The 17,581-nt window shown below is 40.1% G+C and overlaps 1 pseudogene; it reads left to right on the plus strand.

Annotated features, from left to right (window-relative positions):
* Positions 1-321: 321 nt before the first annotated feature.
* LOC120127434 lies at positions 322-17,228 on the plus strand (annotated as a pseudogene).
* Positions 17,229-17,581: the final 353 nt, after the last annotated feature.

A 17,581-nucleotide genomic window follows, 5' to 3' on the forward strand; every position in this document is an offset into this window, starting at 1 on the left:
GCGAGCAGTGAGTCGAATCAACCCCAGTTTCCGTCAAGTTGACTCTCGATTAACACATCAAGATCTATCTCTAATTTTCTACCGTAATTTTCGTATTTTTAGAGAGAGAAACAAAAATAAACCTGAATATTTGCTTTTGTTTTTAGCTAATTTTCTTTATTTTTATTTTTGAACGTTAGGATCGGAGGGTAAAAAAGGGGTTTTATTAAATAAAAAAGGTTTTTGGAGGGATTCGAGTTGCGAGAGTGGTGGGTTTTTTGTCTTAATAATTTGGAATTCGCGGGGGAATTTCAGTTAAAAGAATATCGGGCTTACTTTTTTATGCAATCTGGAGGTGGGCCCAGCCGGAACCCGGTGAGTCGTGCGGCATCCACATCGTCCGCAGCTTCGCCGTCTTCCTCCTCATCGGCCGTTTGACCCCACACATGGGGTTTGATTCGGTCGTGCAGCAGCAGCAGCAGCAACAACAACAGAATCAGAAACAACAGCAGCAGCAAATTTCATCTAGGCAGGTAAAGTGCTTCTGAAATTTTAGTACAGCAAAAGGAAATTTAGTTGAATTAACTTGATTTTGGGAACTCAGTCTGTTTTGGAAATTGCGCAGCGGTAAGTTGGAGAATTTGGCGGGTTTGAGGGGTTTTAATTTTGATGTAATAAATGCAATCTCTAATGTACTACTTAAGGTTAATTGGTTACTTGGTAATTCAATCGTGTTCAGGAAGTTTAAAGAAGGGTTCTATTTAGTGGCATTAAGCAGTGGAGCTCCTGAAGAATCTGGGAAATTGATTGTAATCTGGTCTTAGGTCTTAAAAATTCTGTGGTGGTTCAAGTGAAATTATTGCTAAGCTAGTAAGCTTTATTCTTTTTCTCTTGAAATCAATAAAAAGGTACTTTTGAATTGCTTGAAGCATCTAGCTGAGTCAACCCACCTTAATACTTCTTGCACCATTTAAACCTTATGCATCGGTTTGAGAAGTTCACGCATTTTATATTTTGCATTTATATTTGTTCTTGCAGTCATTTCAACAACCACCAGTTAGAAAACCTGAAGGAAATGAAGCTGCCCTAGCATATCAAGCCAGTGGCCTGCAACGTATAATGGGAGGAAGCAATTTTCCTTCATCTCCAGGCTCCATGCAACCGCCTCAACCGTCCAGGAATTTCTTTGATCTGCCTCAACAACATTCTTCTGCCCAGGGCAGCCAGAATAGGAGTCAAGGTGTTGAACAACAAATGCTGAATCCTGTCCAACAAGCTTACTATCAGTTTGCTCACCAGGCTGCTCAGCAACAGAAGGCACTTCTGGCACAGCAGCAGCAAGCTAAGATGGCCATGTTGGGCTCTGCATCTGTTAAGAATCATGACACACGAATTGGAAACTTAAAAATGCAGGATCTTATCTCCATGCAGGCCGCTAACCAGGCTCAGTCATCATCCTCGAAGAATGCATCTGAGCAGCTTGGTTGTGCCGAAAAGCATATGGAGCAAGGACCAAAGTCAGCTTCTGAGCACATAAATGAGCCCAAGCCACCCAGCCAGGCAACAGTTACTGGACAATTAATGCCTGGAAATGTTTTAAGGGCCATGCAGGCACAACAAGCTCAGCAAGCTTTTCAAAATGTGGGAAACAATCAACTTGCTATGGCTGCACAGTTGCAGGCATGGGCCCTTGAGCGCAATATTGATCTTTCGCAACCTGCAAACGCCAACTTGATGGCTCAGCTCATTCCACTAATGCAGTCCCGTATGGCTGCTCAGCAAAAAACAAATGAAAGGAATATGGGTACTCAGTCACCAGTAGCTGTGTCCAAGCCGCAAATCACTTGTCCATCAGTTCCAAGTGAGAGTTCTCCCCGTGGCAATTCATCCAATGATATATCTGGCATGCCTGGATTTACAAAAGCCAGGCAGACGGTTCTAAATAATCCTTTTGGCTCAACTTCCAGTGCTGGGGTTGTTAACAATGCTAACAACATTTCAATGCAGCAGTTGGGTATTCATGGGCAAGATAACCAAATGCTGCCTACACAACCAGTTGGGCATGGAAATGAGTTGCCTCCTATGCATCCTCCACAATCTTCTGCAAATGTTTGCCTGAGTATTGATCCATCTTTGTCAGCAAAAAATTCACCAGGTGGCATAGAAACGCCGCAAATGCAGCATCTGAAACACTTAAATCGATCTTCACTTCAGCCTGCTGCTCCTACTAATGATGGGGGATCGGTTAACAACTTACCGTCACGAGGGGGAGCTGCTTCTCAGATGCCACAGCAGCGTTTTGGTTTTACTAAACAACAACTTCATGTTCTCAAGGCACAAATACTAGCATTTAGGCGCCTGAAGGTGTACTAATCTCTCTCTTTCCCTACTCTATCCTCATCTCTCAGTCCATTTATTTATTTTTGCCTTACTTTCTACTGCATGAAGCTTATAAAGAAATATTGAATGGATCATGCTGGTTTCTGTGGTCATTAACAGAAAGGAGAAGGTACACTTCCACAAGAGCTTCTTCGAGCCATTGTTCCCCCACCTCTTGAGCAGCAGCAGCTGCAATTACCTCCTTCAGGTGGAAATAACCAGGGTAGAGATGGTGGAAAGAATGTAGAGGATCAAGCAAAGCATGTGGAGTCAAAGGAGAAGGTTTCACTGGCTGAGCCATCTATTAAAGGACAGAATGTTACTAAAGAGGAAGCTCATACAGGAGATGATGGAGCAACTGAATCAATAGCTCATATGCAAGGTGTGTCAGCCATGGCCAAGGAACTTCCATCTAAATTACCTGCTGGAAAAGAAGAGCAGCAAATTTCTGTCTTTTCTGCCAATTCAGACCAAGAAGTAGAACATGGCCTTCCGAAAGCTCTAGTTAGAAGTGATTTTAGTGTGGATAGGGGGAAAGCCGTTTCACCACAAGTTTCTGCATCTGATGGAGGGCAAGTTAAGAAACCTGTGCAGGCAAAATCTGCCCCCCAGCCAATGGATCCTGCCTCTGCCAGGAAGTATCATGGTCCACTCTTTGATTTCCCCTTCTTCACTAGGAAACACGATTCATATGGTTCAGCAATGCCAAACAGCAATAATAATTTAAGTTTGGCATATGGTGTCAAAGATCTTCTCTTTGAGGAAGCTATGGAAGTCCTTAGAAAGAAACGATCAGAGAATTTGAGGAAGATTGGTGGCTTACTAGCAATAAATATGGAGAAGAGAAGGATTAGGCCAGATCTTGTTCTGCGACTACAAATTGAAGAAAAAAAGCTGCAACTTAAAGATCTGCAGACTCGTTTGAGGGATGAAATTGACCAGCAGCAACAAGAGATAATGGCGATGCCTGACAGACCGTATAGAAAATTTGTCCGCCTGTGTGAGCGTCAGCGTAGCGAGATGACCAGACAAGTACAAGCCACTCAGAAGGCCCTAAGAGAGAAGCAGTTGAAATCAATCTTTCAGTGGCGTAAGAAGCTCCTTGAGGCTCATTGGGCTATCCGTGATGCACGGACTGCTTGTAATAGGGGAGTTGCCAAGTACCATGAAAGAATGTTACGTGAGTTTTCAAAGAGGAAAGATGATGATAGAAATAGAAGGATGGAGGCCTTAAAGAATAATGATGTTGAAAGGTACAGGGAAATGTTGATTGAGCAGCAGACAAATATCCCCGGAGATGCTGCTGAGAGATATGAAGTCCTTTCATCATTCTTGTCACAAACTGAAGAGTATCTTCATAAACTGGGAAGTAAGATCACAGCTGCCAAGAATCAGCAGGAAGTAGCTGATGCAGCTAATGCTGCTGCTGTTGCTGCACGGTTGCAGGCATGGTTTCTTGAACTCTCGCTCCTTTGTACCCACTTCTGGTTGTCTTTTAGGGTGTTCCCCCTTTCTCAGTTTATTTGGGATTGAATTCTGAGCCTTAAAGAAAAAAAAGTCATTTCCTTTCCTAATCACCATGCTTTAGGTGGACTCCATGTTACTTACCTTCTCATTTTGTACTTCTTGACTAAAGGGCCTATCAGAAGAAGAAGTTAGGGCTGCTGCATCTTGTGCTGGAGAGGAAGTAATGATAAGAAATCGATTTATGGAAATGAATGCACCCAGGGAAGGTTCATCTGTTAGCAAGTAAGTTGTGTCTCTGATCGTATTATAGTTTATTTCTTAGGACTTATTGATTATATTGTAGGGGTTTCAGTCGTAAAACATGAGTGTAATGGGAGGCAATCTTGTGACAGATGGTGATCCTGTAGTAGTTTATCTCATGTTCTTTAGTTCAATAACTACAATCACATATGATTGATATAAATTTATTATTTATGTTTCCGTTTATTCTAATGACATTTTATCATAAGCCACTAACTCCGGCTATTTTATCTTCATTTCTTGTGGTCATCAACAGGTATTATAATCTTGCTCATGCTGTCAATGAAAGGGTCATAAGGCAACCATCAATGCTACGAGCTGGAAAACTACGAGACTATCAGCTTGTAGGTGGCTATATATAAAATATTGTGTTTCCTTTCTACCTTTTCCTCGATTGGATTTTGTATCTGTCAGTTTACTACCATTTGTTATAGCTTGTTAAGATTTTTATGACATCTATGTATGGTTTTTGATAGGTCGGTTTGCAGTGGATGCTCTCTTTGTATAATAATAAACTAAATGGCATCTTGGCTGACGAGATGGGTCTTGGGAAAACTGTTCAGGTATTTGATTTTTAAAAAAAAATAATTGTAACACTGCAGTTTTGTGTGTTATTTTGGAGTTAGACAGGGTGTTGGGTTAGTCGGAGCATTTATTGTTTTGGCAGATAATCATATGATAAAAGAAAGCTGTTAATTTCTTAGGTTACCTTACCGTGCAGGTTATGGCTTTGATTGCTTATTTGATGGAATTTAAAGGAAACTATGGCCCACATCTTATAATTGTTCCTAATGCTGTTCTAGTAAATTGGAAGGTTAGTTTAATCTTTGCTTTATATTGATGGCTGTGCCGTTTTTCTAATATATTGGAAAGAACTAAACGAGTCATTTCTTGCAGAGTGAGCTCCACACTTGGTTGCCATCTGTGTCATGCATCTATTATGTTGGAGGAAAAGATCAACGTTCAAAACTATTTTCTCAAGTAAGAACTATAAGTACCTGTATTTGGTTGTTCTTTTAATAGTCAAAAGTTTCTGAACTTTCTTTCGGTTTACTTGTCTTGCAGGAGGTTTTGGCAATGAAATTTAATGTCCTTGTGACAACTTATGAATTCATCATGTATGATCGGTCGAAACTTTCTAAAATTGATTGGAAGTACATCATAATTGATGAAGCACAGCGAATGAAGGACAGGGAGTCTGTTTTAGCTCGTGATCTTGATAGATACCGTTGCCAAAGGCGTTTACTTCTTACCGGGACACCATTACAGGTCTGTTAAGGCACCTCTAATATTTTTTAAATTGAAATTACTTACTTGTATGTACATGCATACAGATTTGAAAACTTTGAATAACATTTTTTTCTTTACTATTATGACTGCCTTCTACTTGAAATGGTATGACCATCGTTTTTTCCTTGGCAGCACCTTTTATTGCATGCCCAGATGCATGCATAGACACCTGTGCATTTAGTGGTAGGCTTAGGTTTATAACAAGTTTCTCCTAACTTTAGAAATCTTAAACTCCAATTATATTTTTGATAATAATAAGAGGCCTCATTAAAAAACCCTTCATAACCTTCAAACTACGGAAGTAGCTTAATGGACATTGGAAGGAGGAAAAGAGTGCCTTGGAATTTATTTAAATAATACTAAGTACAATGCAACAATCAGTCAAAACACACCTCAACCCAAAACTGACCAAACATACAAACCCACACTTAAACAACCAGCAACACCCAGATCCTAACAAAATTACCCAGCCCCGAAAACACAGGAATCACCCAATTCCTACTTTAGCCAACCCATATTCCTCCCAATTGGCGGATCTCAAAATATGCCTAACAATAACATTTTGTTCTATCACAACAGCAACAATATCTTTCACCAATGACTCGAACAACGGAGTGCAACAACCCGGATTTTTGATCCACTCCAAAGCGGTAGAACAATCCGATTCCAGAATAAGCCTCCCCCTTGAATCAAAATCAGACTCCTTAAATAAGAGCAGACCCCTTTTAATAGCCAATAGTTCAGCAAGGATAGGGGGCTTAGGACAACATTCTCTGAAAATGAACACAGCAACACACTGTTATTGTCCCTTAGCAAACCATCAATACCTCCTCTTGACCACCCCTTAACCATAGCATCGTCCACGTTGACTTTGAAGAAGCTCGAAGGAGGAACCCAATGCACAAAATCTGCTACTTTTGGATCGCCCACTAAAGAGTCAAGGAATTACTAAATCTGGAAATCTAGCTACAAACCATGTTGCAGCCCTGTATCTTACAAGAGAAAATAACAGCGTTGAGTCCAACTTTCCTTTCTCAAAAACAATCTCATTCCTACACTTCCAAACTGACCATATTACCACCCCTGGAATGAAAGTCCAAATCGACGAAAGCGGAACTATATTTGGCCAAATAGAGATCAAAACAGCCGGACTCTTCAGAACAACAAAGGAGACGTTCCAAAAGTGCAAAAATCTAGACCATAATCCCCAAACCACATCACAATGGACAAATAAGTGAAAAACAAACTCCGAGAGCCTGCCACACAATGGACAAAGTAAATCCACGATCCATGACACTCCACGCTTCAACAACTCTTCTTTAAGCGCTAATCTTTGATGGACAATCAGCCATACAAAAGTTTATACCCGAGGTAACCCAAATTGGATTAGCGGCAGACGTATCAAAAAATTTCCTAATACACGACTTGGCTGAAAAATAGCCCTCCTCATTCCCTATCCAAACCCAGCAATCTGCCGCCAAAGGCGACACTAAGAAATTACTCAACAACGATTTGAGCAGGAGCCATTGGTCCAACTCCCAATTGGCCAGGTTCCTTCTCATTTGTAGGTCTCAAACCCATCCTAAAGAAGTATTTTCCCTGAAATCAGCGACTCTGGCCCCTTTGTTAACCGAGAGAGCGAATAACCTCAGAAATCGATCCTTTAATGGAATCGAATCCAACCAAATGTCATGCCAAAACAAAACAGACTCTCCATTACCGACTTTTAATTGCATATTATTTCTAATACATTCTCCAAAATTGTCACTTGAATAGAAATTCTTTACCACCCCTTTCCAAATCCTCGAAGCACGATAGGAAATCAAACTATCCACCCTAATTGCATTCGAATCCACATTATTAACACATCACACAACCCTTTTCCACCACGAATCTTTTTCACAGGCAAATTTCCACAACCATTTTCCCTAGAGAGCTCTATTTAATAGGTCCATGTTAGGAATTCCTAAACCCCCAAGTTCTTAGGCCTACACACCGAAGCCCAATTTACCAAATGAATGTTTCTCTTGTCTGTTGAGTCCCCCCAAAGAAAAGCTGCCATTATGGGTTTAACTTATTCAACACACATACTGGTAATCAGAATATAGAGAGGAAGTAGAGAGTGAGAGCACTCGGCACTGATTTCACCAATACCACCCTTTCGGCAAATGACAACGTCGATGCCTTCCAACCAGCCAGTTTTTTATAGAATCTTTAAACAATCGACTCCCACAAAGCCATCGAATTCCTTTTGGCCCCAAGAGGTAAGCTAAGATACTCAGACGAAAAAGAACCTATCGAGCAACCAATAACCTTAGCCCAAACCTTTATAAGCTATGGGTCAACGTTTATGCCCAAAATTGTGCTATTTGTTAAATTTAATTGCAACCCAACCATCATTTCAAAGATTGATAACACCTTTCTTATATTCTTCAGTTCCCCTAATGAGGCATTGCAAAAAACTATAAGATAGTCCGCAAATTGCAAATGCGACATTATAAAGGATTGCTCTTGATTACCTAGTTCAAAACCTCTGAACAGCCTAACGCTCACTGCTTTAGCAAGCAACAAGTTTAACAACTCACCGACCAAATTAAAAAGCAAAGGGGATAAGGAACAACCCTGATGCAACCCTTTAGCGATATTGAATTCATCCGTAAGTGAGCCATTTACCAACACCGATATGGAAGCTATAGACACACTTGAAAATCCAAGAACACCATCTCTCACCAAATCCCATACGCTCCATGATTATCAACAAAATCGACCAATCCCAGAATCGTAAGCTCTTTTAAAGTCCACCTTAAAAACAATAAACAACTCCCTTCAACCGTTTTTTCCTCCAAAATTTTACACCCTCGTTCTCAATAAATGAATAGTCCATAATTTGTCTTCCTGGAATAAAAGGGAATTGTGAAGGGCTAATGAGTCATTAATACATAACCTCAATCTTCTTGATAACACCTTCGAAAGAATTTTATAAAGCCCTCCTACAAGGCTAATAGGCCGATAGTTAGCCAAGCAATCCAGATTGACCTTCTTTGGTATAAGGCAGGGTATCAAATAGCGTTCCGAAAATGCTATAGCGGCCGCAATATTGCGGTCGCGTCACTGTCCGAAACCGCTATTCATGGTTTTTGCGATGGGTCATGGATTCACACCAATCGCAGCGATTGCACCCGCAATTTAACGGGAAACAGACGATTGTGCCGATAACGAGACGCAACAACCGTTATTCAACCGTGATTCCAAAACAAAATAAAAAACCAACCTTCCCTGTATTTGATTATCTGGTTACGGGGGAGGTGACAGGATCTCTGAGCTTTAAAGAAGAGAATACTCTTACTCAAATCTTGGTTGTAGTCATGACCAGCAAATACAAAAGAAAGGTAAAATAGAAGAAACGAAGGAGCCATTGAAAATGGACGATTTCAAGGTTTGTGAAAATAAAGAAAAAAAATTGAAAGGAAGAAGAAGCAATCGCGGGGGAGAGAAAAAGAGTTAAAATAGGATTTAAAGCAATTTTGGTATAATTTCCAGTTGATCCTTGATCTTTTTAGGGTTTTATAATATGGTAACACGTTTTACAGTATTTTCAAATTGGCCACCAAAATTAATTTGGGGATTTAGAAAAAAATTCTCAAATGTTAGGATTTTTAATTAGAGATAAATTATGGTGTTACACCAATTTTCTATGAAGTATTGACTTTATTTATGATTTTTTACACTTATTTATAATTTAAAATTTTTTATATGTCGTACCCTATAATTTTAGAAATGACTATTTTTCGTCCCCGTCCCAGTCCCCGTATCCGTATTAGTGCAACATAGGGCAGAAGGCCATAACCATTTTTGTTTCAGACAATGAAGGGGGAAGGAGGAAGGGGAGGAGAAAGGCCAAAACCAGAAAGGTTGGGAAAGGGGAGGTAGAAAGGTCGAGGAAGGGTGAAGGGGTGATTTATTTCTTTTTTTTAATAATTTTTAAAATATAATTTTAAAAGATATATTAATTTGAGATCCCTCCCACTTTTAGAATTTATAATTTAATCCTTAGTTTAAAATGTAAACTTTAATTTTTATTTAATTTAGTCTTAATTTCAGTAATTTAAATTTATGCAATTTAAATTTTACAATTTTATTTTAATTATATTTAATTTAGTCATTTTATGGTAAGTTGTGCGACATTTTAAAAAAATTCACGACCGCGATACCCGCAATGACATTCGTTATGTCCGCAACCGTGATAAACGCGACGCGACCGAAAACGTGACCGTGAACGCTATTTAAAAACCTGGTATAAGAGTAATAAAGGAATGGTTCAACCCCTTCTCCCAATCCTTCCCCTTGTAAAATTCTTCAAAGAAAACCACAATCACTTCTTTCAAATTCGGCCAAATTTTTTTTGTTGAAAAAACCTAAGTTCAATCCATCGGGTCCGAGAGCTTTATTACTATCCGAGGATGCTAACATATCCTAAATCTCATCCTCTGAGAAGGGTCTTTCTAAAATCAAACTTTGAACCTCCGAGAGTTTCAGAAAGTCCAAGTCCATATCTTCAACTTCAAAAGTAGTCTTCTTGTTATACACATCTTTAAAAAAATCCACCACACAAGCTTTAATCAGCTTCTTATCCAGTTTAAGAGATTTAAAGCCATTCAAATTCCCTCTGATTCCAGCAAACTGATGAAAAAATCTTGAATTCCTGTCACCTTCCAATCCCCACTTCAGTCTCGACTTTTGTAACCAGATCAACTCTTTTTTTTCTATAAAAAAAAATGGTTGTCCCTTGTTTCATATGTAATGGGTAAGGGGGAGGTAAGATAGTAGGCTGCCCCCAACATTAGGTTGAGAACAGCTTCCGTAGGAGACCTCCAAATTATGAAATGCTCTCCATGAGACTCGATCCCACGACCTCAAGGTTAAGATCCCATAATTCTTTTTTCGCTTCAACCACTAATTTCATAGACACCATAGAAGAACCTTGTTGCATAACCAATTCCATTTCCTGAATTGATTTCTCAAGACTAGAAATTCTGCCTGGTAACTCCAAATGCCTCTTTCCTGACCATCTATTCACCGCAAATTTCGCCTCTTTAAGCAGATTAAAGATTGACTTCTTCCTTCCGCCTCTACTAAGCTTAAGCAGTTCCTCCTCCATCATCTCTTTAAACCCTGCCTCCTCCATAACGTAGTTAAACATCCTAAATGGTTTAAGACCCCAATTAACTTTGCACTTCTCCAATAAAATAGCGTTATGATTGAAAATTGACCTCGGGAGCAGGTTTTGGCTAACTTTAGGAATGAAAGAGAGAAACTTTTGATCCAATAAAAATCGATCAAGTCTTGCAAAGGCCGGAACTTCCCTGTTATTGCACCATGTGAAACAGCCTCTTAACAAAGGAAGATCTACCAGATTCACCTTGCAAACAAAATCGCTGAATAAACCCATGGAAAATGAATTCACAGGTCCGCCTACTTTCCCCTGGTAGGCCTGGATGCTATCTTCTCTCCTCTAATAAAATGATTAAGGCTCCTGATGGGCGCAATAACCTGCACAAGGGATTCAAACCCATTAGATATATCATCTAGAAACCTTCCCCTTTCTCAACCCCCATTAATTTCTCCCGACACAGCCTGCTGATTGGGGTTCACGCCTTCAATTATCTCATGCCTCATCAAGCCTCTAGAAGAAATCTATCTTGAGCCACCTATATCATTAATTCCAACAGAATTCCCTATACTGTCACTTGTTCGATTTCCCCGTATCCAAGCATCCACCCTTTCTTGAGGAGACGGTTTTGGCTGTTGAACTTCCCGATCCACCCGACCACCCTGATCATCGCTCCGACTACAATGTGATGATTCCTCCTCCCAGACATCATATGACATATCCTCTTCTTCAAACGCAGATAATTCAGGAAAAAATCCTCAACCAACTCATCCTTAATTTTTATCAAATGCAACCTCCCGTTCGAATTAATGGTGATATGGGTTGGGACATCAAAAGGGCTCTCGACCCTCGGGAGCATTTGAGCTACTCTGCAATCCACCCTCTGAAGAGTTTCCTCTTGAATCTTCACCAACTTTCCCCATTTAGACTCTAAACTGGAAAAAAAACGATTCACACCAACAGTTTAAAGGAACTCCAATCATGGAAACCGCGCAAAAAGCTAAAGGAACACTCCCATCCACTGATATTGGCTCCAACCTATCGAACCAGAATCTCAAATCTTCCTTCTTCTCTTCCAAAGCTTCCTTCTTTTTTTCTGACGGGAAGACGATGATACACGCATTCCTTGTGTATCCCCACCTGACCACCTTTGTGTTGAAGCCCTCATTATAGATAGCCTTCTGAACAAACTCAACATCAAAACATGGCTTACAAATACCAGTTAAGGACAAATTTAACCACTCCCTTTCCTCCACCGGAATAAAGAGATTCAAAGGTCTTTTCACCGCCCCAAGACCGCCATTGATTCCGTCTTGCGAACCTAGTGATTTTTTGCTATCCCCAACCACCGTATCTTTATACGTCCTACCATCATGAAACTTATTAAACAAAGCCACCTTTTCCTCAGATTGCTCGGAGGATTTTTTTGCTCTCATCTTCAACCCCTCGGCTACTGCACCTTTCGACCCCTCCGTATTCGCACCATCCGACCTCCTCTAGAACTGAGGCTTCTCATATTTAGCAATACTGACTGAGATTCTCTCCCATCCACCATGGCATTATGCATCTTCTCAATAGCATTAAGCATATCGTCCTTGCACGCAAAATGAACAAAAGCAAACGTAGTATCCTTGTACTTCGGTCTCTTGTTAACAATAGGAATGAAGACCCTAGTGACCTTTCCATGGTGTTTAAACCTTTCCCATAAAGCACTCATGTGAACTCTTCTATTGAGATTACCAACGAAAACCGGCCAAGTTACTCCAGTGGGGAGCGAACGTACTCTATCACTCATTTTACGGAGGAATATTGTTCTTCAATTTTAGGCACATCACGTCTCTTTGTATCGGTTCCTCACTAAATATCCATTTGAAGAATGAAAAGGAGGTACCACATGATTTACCTATTTCATACAATGCTGTTTATGGGTAATTATTGGAATTTTCAATGGTCTGTCCTAAACATCTTTTAGCTGGCAAAAATTAACAGGACTCCTTGCTATGTTCTAATTCATGCACAGTATTGCTTTTCCTTGTCCAAAAAATGTGGCTTGTTCAGATAACCTAACACAGTTTACTTTATACTCTCTACAGTGAGGCTTATTCAATGCATTAAAGTGATTAAACCTATTTGTCTTTTCCTTTCTGCCAGGCTCTCTTTCTTACGTGTGTGTGTGTGTCTATCGTTGTTTGATGTGTTGAACAAGAGTTTTTTTATGCCACAGAATGACTTGAAAGAACTCTGGTCACTGTTAAATCTTCTCCTTCCTGAGGTATTTGATAATCGCAAAGCATTTCATGATTGGTTTTCACAACCATTTCAAAGGGAACCTACACATAATGCAGAAGATGATTGGCTTGAGACTGAGAAGAAGGTTATCGTCATCCACCGACTTCATCAAATTCTAGAGCCTTTTATGCTTAGACGTCGTGTTGAAGACGTGGAAGGTTCACTTCCTCCAAAGGTATGTTGTTTCTGTGTCCTACTTTAAACATCACTTATCATTTCTTGGTTCTAATGATGTTATTTCCTTGGCCGACTACAGGTGTCGATAGTATTAAAATGCAGAATGTCATCTATTCAGAGTGCTATTTATGATTGGATAAAATCAACTGGGACCCTTCGAGTTGATCCAGAAGATGAGAAGCGCAAGGTTCAAAAAAATCCAATATACCAGGCTAAGGTGCACAAAACTTTAAATAACCGGTGTATGGAGCTTCGGAAGACTTGCAATCATCCTTTGCTTAATTACCCATATTTCAATGATTTCTCCAAAGATTTCCTTGTAAGATCTTGTGGAAAATTGTGGATCCTAGATAGAATCCTAATAAAACTGCAGAGAAGTGGGCATCGAGTATTACTCTTTAGTACCATGACAAAACTTCTGGATATCTTGGAGGAATACTTGCAGTGGAGGCGGCTTGTTTACAGGCGTATTGATGGAACAACTAGTTTGGAAGATCGAGAATCAGCTATTGTTGATTTCAATAGCCCGGATTCTGAGTGCTTCATATTCTTACTAAGCATTCGTGCTGCTGGACGTGGTCTAAATCTTCAATCTGCTGACACAGTTGTTATATATGATCCTGATCCAAATCCTAAAAATGAGGAACAGGCAGTTGCTAGAGCTCATCGAATTGGACAAACAAGGGAAGTCAAAGTAATTTACATGGAAGCAGTTGTTGACAAAATCTCTAGTCAACAGAAGGAGGATGAACTAAGGAGTGTTGGTACAGTTGATTTTGAGGATGATTTTGCTGGTAAGGATAGATATATGGGATCCATCGAGAGCCTCATAAGGAATAACATTCAACAATATAAAATTGACATGGCCGATGAAGTAATTAATGCTGGACGTTTTGACCAGAGAACAACACATGAAGAGAGACGCATGACTTTAGAAACATTGCTGCATGATGAGGAGAGGTATCAAGAAACTGTCCACAATGTTCCCTCATTGAACCAGGTAAATCGCATGATAGCAAGAAGTGAGGAAGAAGTTGAGTTGTTTGATCAAATGGATGAAGAACTGGATTGGACTGAGGAGATGACTTCCCATGAACAGGTACCTAAGTGGCTTCGAGCCAGTATAAGGGAAGTAAATGCTGTTGTAGCTGCCTTATCAAAAAAGCCATCAAAGAACATTTTATTTACCTCTGACGGTGGTGCTGAAACCAAAGAAATGGATACTGAGAGAAAAAGGGGACGACCCAAGAAAAAGAACCCCGACTATAAGGAAATGGATGAGAATGGGGAATTCTCTGAGGCAAGTTCTGATGAGAGAAATGGTTATTCTGGAAACGAAGAGGGGGAAATTGGTGAATTTGAAGATGATGAAATTAGTGGTGCGGTTGGGGCACCACCTATAAATAATGACCAGTCAGAAGAAGATGGTGCACTTGGTGATGATGGGTATGAGTGTGCCCAGGCTTCAGAACAGGTTAGAAATAACCACATACTTGAAGATCGTGGTTCCTCAGGGTCTTCGTTAGACAGTAGTAGACCAGCGCAGATGGTCTCTCCTATATCTCCTCAGAAATTTGGATCTCTCTCTGCATTAGATGCTAGGCCTGGTTCTGCTGCAAGAAGGCTGGTATGTCTCTTGTCAAAAAATGATCTTATTATGGTGTCTGTTGATTGCTGCTGTTTTATCATGCTATATTAATTTTGGCAGTCCGATGAATTAGAGGAAGGTGAAATTGCAGTATCGGGAGATTCTCACATGGACCACCAGCAATCTGAAAGTTGGAACCATGACCGTGATGGAGGCGAAGAGGAACAAGTTGTCCAACCCAAAATAAAACGAAAGCGTAGTATTCGGCTTCGACCTCATCATACTGTGGAAAGGGTAGAGAAGAAACCTGCCATGGAAATGCCTCATCTCCGAAGTGGAGATTCATCTCTGTTCCGTTTCCAACTGGACCAAAAATACCAACCACAAGTTAGTACTGATACAGAAAGAAAACCAGCATGTGAGCGCAGTGCTTCCAAGCATGATCCAAATGATTCATCTTCAAAAAGTAGGAGGAACTTACCTTCAAGGAAAATAGCTAGTACATCAAAGTTGCATGCAGCACCGAAGTCTGTTAAAATGACTTTGATGTCATCTACTTCAGCAGATGCTGGCAAACCCTCTAGAGAGAGCGGGGACAATAAATTGGTTAATTCAAGTAGGTCATCAAGTTTTTGTGCTAAGATGTCTGACGTCATTCAGAGAAAGGTATGCATCATACCTTAAATATGTATCCATCATGGATTTCTTTTCCTGGTCATTGGTGAAATGTTCGAAACCTTGCGTTAGTATTTATGAACAGCTTGATGGAGTTTCTTGTAGCATTGTCTCACTGGTCTCCATGGCTCTGATTCTCCTGAATTTCTTTGCTTTCGTTGCTTGGATTGTATCTTTTATATTGTATCTAATACTCTGCAGTATACACAGATTCCATCTTAGTGTGTTCTCTCATTGACACATTGGTTTAGATTTTGCTAGGATGGGCATTTGGTTTATATTTTATGTGGTTGGGAATTTTCTTTTTTAGATTTAGGAAGTTTATGTGCTATATGGTATTTTCAATCATTTGTTCCTCTCCTTTTGTTTTCGCATGTCCATGTCTTTTGTTCATTTAGAATTGATCTTCATGTTGTTCAGTCTTGAAGGCATGATATTTTTCATGGTTTGCATGTACTGTGTAATTGAAAGCTTTATACATCAAAATGTCTTGCACTTTTAAGAAATGAGTAGTTTTCACCTTTGACCTCTATTGACTAGAAATTTCTCATATTTCCAGTGCAAAAATGTGATTAGCAAGCTTCAGAGGAGAATAGATAAGGAGGGTCAGCGTATTGTACCACTTTTGACAGATTTGTGGAAGAGGATTGAAAACTCTGGTTCCGTTGGTGGAAGTGGAAGCAATAATTTGGATTTCCGGAAGATTGATCAGAGTGTTGACAGATTACAGTACAGTGGAGTTATGGAGCTTGTTTCAGACGTGCAGCTAGTGTTAAAAAGTGCAATGCATTTTTATGGGTTTTCACTTGAGGTATAATCTCTATTTTATCTTGGTACTGTCAGTATATTTATGTGTTCACAGCCACTCACTTTCACTCTTTTGGCTTTTTCGGTGGATAGTCTTCTGGAATCAAATACTTTGAGAGCTTTTCATCTAAGTTAACCTACTTATATCTTGTGTTTAAGTGCCTAGAAACTTCATCACCTAGCAATTTCTCCAATTTCTTTCCTCCCAATTGAACAATATATTTTTTCTTTAATTCTCTCATCAATGTCCTGATATGTTTTCTTACTCTGCAAATGTAATTGGGACTCACAGGTCAGATCTGAAGCAAAGAAAGTCCATGATCTGTTTTTCGACTTGTTGAAGATAGCATTTCCAGACACAGATTTCTGGGACGCTAGGAATTCTCTTTCTTTCTATAGTCCGGTATCTACCTCCACCTCAGGTCCCTCCTCTAGACAGGTAGCAGTTGGCAAGAGACAGAAGCCGATAAATGAGGTGGAATCTGACTCAGGCTCGACTCAAAAGTCGTTACAACGTGGATCCACCCACTCTGGTGGTGAGGACACAAGGATTAGAGTGCACATGCCCCAAAAGGAATCAAGGCTTAGAAGTGGAAGTGGAAGTGGCAACACCAGGGAACAATATCAACAAGATGATTCTCTTCTAACTCATCCAGGCGAGCTGGTTACTTGCAAGAAGAAGAGGAAGGACAGGGAAAAGTCTTCGGTGAAGCCTAGGACTGGATCTGTTGGCCCTGTGTCAACCCCGAGTATAGTTTGCAACATCAGGAGTCCTGCTTCAGGGTCAGTCTCTAAGGATGCGAAACTGGCCCAGCAGGCCACCCATCGTCAAGTCTGGCCCAACAAGCCTTCTCACCCGTCAAATGGTGGTATTGGGAGTATTGGTTGGGCCAATCCTGTGAAGAAGTTGAGAACGGACGCAGGTAAGAGGAGGCCAAGCCATTTATGACTATCTAGTGTATTGTGTGGCTCTTCATGGCATGTACAATTCCAATCAGATATACCAGTAATGTAGTGTAGGTTCATTGATCTTCTCCATGTTTGTCTTTCCATAGTTTCAATGCAATAGTTTTCGTATCTGCACCTTGCGGGTATTATTATTTATAACTGTATTCCCCCTCTGGGTACAAAGAGATTGCAGGTTTTGAATAGGAAAAGAGGTTGGGGAATATTAAGATTCGAAAATCATATTTACTGCATGAATTTACCTGGCTTGACGAGATCTGTACACTTCTTTAGTGACGGCAGGAATGAATGAGAATGGGAAAAATGGTTCCTCGTAAACTAGTTATTTTGAATTCAGACTTGGCTCAATACAGTAAGATGCTCCGTGTATGGATATTTCAGGGTTTAAAGGTGATGTAGAATCCAGTACATGAGAAAATTATCAATCGATAAGATTGTATGTAGAAAACGAGGTGGTTTATCTTATGTTATTTGTGACTAAAAACAATAGTTTA

This window comes from Hibiscus syriacus, unplaced genomic scaffold (genome assembly GCF_006381635.1).
Source record: "Hibiscus syriacus cultivar Baekdansim isolate YM2019G1 unplaced genomic scaffold, ASM638163v2 tig00110467_pilon, whole genome shotgun sequence".
Taxonomy (NCBI): Eukaryota; Viridiplantae; Streptophyta; class Magnoliopsida; order Malvales; family Malvaceae; genus Hibiscus; species Hibiscus syriacus.